Below are 3902 nucleotides of genomic sequence, written 5' to 3'. Positions count from 1 at the left end.
GAGACGATCATATGCTTTTACTCCTTCAATTTGTTAATATGGTTTATCACATTGATTGATTTGTGTATACTGAAGAATCCTTGCATTCCTGGGATAAACCCCACTTGATCATGGTGTATGATCCTTTTTTTTTTCTATTTGTCAACAATCAACCTTTCACTCCATTTTATTATTTTTAATTCTATGGAAAAAAACAAGTTTTATTACATTCCTGTTTTTCAATGGGGGGGGAACTGTACAAATAAGCACGATCAAACTTCTGTTAGAGCTGGCTAATACTGATCTTATTGCCTCGAAGTCTCTCTAGTAGTTTCGAAGAAATTATGTTTAAGGTCCATCTGAAGGAAAAAAGCACTGGAGAGGGAAGAAAGGACTCAGGTAAAAAGTTTCAGAGGATTGTAGGGAGATGGAACTTGCTGCTTAAAAAAATTACATTGAGCTCTGGAGCATCTCCATTTCTTAACACACCTTCCAAAGCATTTATTGGGATAGTTTTACCCATGTTTGAAGGCTCATATTATATGCAGTTTGGGGGCTTTTATAAATTCAGAAATAAAGTAATATAAAGAGTAGAATATTGAAGCCTTCAGAGTAGGGCTATAATAGACTCAATACTGCTAAGTAAGTCCCCAAACAAAAATGTTCAGTCCACTCCACCCCAAAACCTATGTGTAATAGGAGAAAATGCACAGCAAGAAGCAGAGGAAAAGCATGTATCCTGGAATAAATCATACACTGAACAGTCTAGAAGCAAAGAAAAAAAACAAACAACATACATATACACAAAAGTCTAAGAAGCAACTATTCTCCTCATGTCTTTAGGTGAGTACCTCTACCCAGTAGATTACAGTTATGAAAACGACTCAGTTGTTTTTTTTATAAAGTAAAAAACTGTTTCCCATCATGCTCCATTTTCTAGAATCTTTCTTTTTTGATTGGTTGATGTAAACAAAAAGCAAAGCACATAAACATGCAAGTGTGCACATGTGTGCACACACACACCCTCCTAAAATGTGAAAAATGCAGATATATAACACTGGTATTAGAAATCACTTCAACTTTATACTTAGGAGCTTATAGACCCTTGATTTGCCACCCAAAAATATTTTTCCTTGTCCTTATTCTTTAAATGCCCAACCAGCAAAAGAAAAAAGGAAAAAAATAAGAGGCTTTAAATGCACATGTTTCAAGTCAGTGTCTTGTTAACAAAAAAGGTAGCATTTTCTTCACTTTGGCCATTGTTAAAGATGCAGGCATAGATCAGGGAATGTTAAGACTAGCATGTATTAAAAACAAATGCAACATTAACAGAGCATATATCTTTCAAAAAAGAATAAAACACTGACAGATACAAGTCAATGCACATATTTTAACTAGTGCAATTTTATCTACAATGGAGTAAATGTTATTTTGTGTGCCAGACATTGCAATACTGTTCATTTCCCTTTTATCATGCAAACATGCCAACTTTATCATTAAAACCTTTATGGGGTTACATTCATGTTGCCCTCCCACCCAAATTAAGGGGGAAAGAGTCAATAAAAGAGCTCCTCAAGATTTCATAACTATGAACATAAAGCTCCTAGATAATAGTGTATAGGCTGAGTTTTCAGATTTGTATTAAAAAAATTATAATTTAGGTAGATGTCTTCCTCATGGATTACAACACAATGTGAAGTTACACGACTCTGAAGTTTGTACCAACTGTACAAAAACAAAAGCAAGAGACCATGAAAAAATTATGTCCTTCATGGCCTGAGAGCCTACACATTTTTGAGTAATTTAAAAGGGTAATTATGAGAGCCTGACATTTTTCTATATCTCACCTCTTCTGCTTATCTATCTGTAGTATTTGTAAATCAAAGTCAGTAACAGGTTAGTATCAAAGGTCTCATCTATCTCCCCCTTCTTCCTTCCTAACTAATCCTACTCAATTTTCTCTCATCTTCCTGAGCATTGTCCATGAACAACATTGCAAGTTGGTTAAAAAAATAATAATAGAAAAAGAAAACAGAATGAAAAAAAGGAAAGAAGAAAAAGAAAGCTTTACAAGGGTTTTGTTGGTTAATTATTTACTGGTGGAATCACTCCACCAGGAGTTTGATTTCATTGGCTAGCAGTTGGTTCATGTTGAATAGGCCCCCTGGGAGCTTGGTGAGCAGCTCTCGCTCCATGGTTTCAGGGTCGCTGTCAACAGAGCTGGAACTTACGCTCATGTTGTAGACAGCAGTGTTGGCTGGGGGACCAAGCTCCGGCTCACTAGTCTCACTGGCCGTGGACACCACAGAGACCAGGGACATATGCCAGGTGAGCCGGCCAGAGGGCAGAAGGGAGGCGGCATATTCAGCTATGATACCAGCTACATCTAGGTTATAAGCCTTATCAAAGGCTATGAAACCTACATTTGCATTGGCCTTGCAGACACAGAAGGAGCCGTCGTCTTTCATCAACAGGTCAGTGCCACACACATCCATTCCCAGGATATTAGACACCTGGATAGGTAGCTGTTTCCCTTGTTTACTCAATGAGCACATCATCCCAATACCACCTAGTGAGCAGTTGCTTTGCATCCTCCCATCTGTTGAACAGCGTTATCATGGTGCCAACCACACGGCCTCCCATGACAATGACATATACATCCCTTCCATGAGACTCTAACATATCTCTGAAACAGGGATGGAGCTTCATGGAGAATAAGATGGCTTAGATCAGCCAAATGGTGCTTATCGCAAGCCAAGAAAACTGCTTTGCCTCTATGACACCGTGTATTCTTCACTACCATTGAGAACTCCAGTACTTCTGCTTCATCAATCATTTTAGCAAAATTTTCATGACCACCATAAGAGAAAGTATCTGGCAGAGGAACACCATGACCTGCCAACTCTTGAAACGTCCAGAACTTATTAACACAGTTCAGGATGTCTTGAGGTCAGTTCATCAACCTGCATCCCATCTTCTCTAGATGGCACAAAACAGTGATGTCACTATCACTTTGCACCCAACGGGTTGGTATACCACCACCGGAGGGTAGGCAGTAATTAATTCTCCATTGATACGAAGACCCAGGTTTCCTTGATGGATTGTTAGCACAACCTCATACATCACCGCAGCCCTAAAGTCCAGTTCCTCCTCACATTTGGTCTTTAATGCTCATAAGATCTCTTTTTGGGGATAGTCTTCCCTGATTTGACAATCTGTCAAAAACCACAACTTGGTGGCCACAGAGCTACATATCTTGATCTGCCTGTTCTTCCTTTTCTGAGGTTACTTCCTCCTGAATATACACTCTTTCTAGGATTGTAGGAGCTCTCACAGAGTCTGAAATCAGTAGTGCAGGCTGACAGGAAGGACATGTGAGAAGACTAGGGCAGAAGCTTCAGTCCTCTGCTGAAAAATCTCCTTGTATGATCCTTTTAATGTGCTCTTGGATTCTGTTTGCTAGTATTTTGTTGAGGATTTTTGCATCTATGTTCATAAGTGATATTGGCCTGTAGTTTTCTTTCTTTGTGACATCTTTGTCTGGTTTTCATATCAGGGTGATGGTGGCCTCGTAGAGTGAGTTTGGGAGTGTTCTTCCCTCTGCTATATTTTTGAAAAGTTTGAGAAGGATAGGTGTTAGCTCTTCTCTAAATGATAGAATTCGCCTGTGAAGCCATCTGTTCCTGGGCTTTTGGATGTTGGAAGATTTCTAATCACAGTCTCAATTTCAGTGCTAGTGATTGATATGTTTATATTTTCTATTTCTTCCTGGTTCAGTCTTGGAAGGTTGTGCTTTTCTAAGAATTTGTGCATTTTTTCCAGGTTTTCCATTTTATTGGCATAGAGTTGCTTGTAGTAATCTCTCATGATCCTTTGTATTTCTGCAGTGTCAGTTGTTACTTCTCCTTTTTCATTTCTAATTC

At 38.7% G+C, this 3902-nt stretch overlaps 1 pseudogene; it reads right to left on the bottom strand.

Annotated features, from left to right (window-relative positions):
• Positions 1-2084: 2084 nt before the first annotated feature.
• On the bottom strand, positions 2085-2979 carry LOC102992425 (beta-citrylglutamate synthase B-like; annotated as a pseudogene).
• Between the last annotated feature and the right edge of the window lie 923 nt (positions 2980-3902).

The sequence above is a fragment of the Physeter macrocephalus genome, chromosome 8 (assembly GCF_002837175.3).
Source record: "Physeter macrocephalus isolate SW-GA chromosome 8, ASM283717v5, whole genome shotgun sequence".
In the NCBI taxonomy this organism is placed as follows: domain Eukaryota; kingdom Metazoa; phylum Chordata; class Mammalia; order Artiodactyla; family Physeteridae; genus Physeter; species Physeter macrocephalus.
The sequence above is the reverse complement of the archived record's forward strand: the minus strand, read 5'-3'. Positions and strand labels throughout refer to the sequence as shown.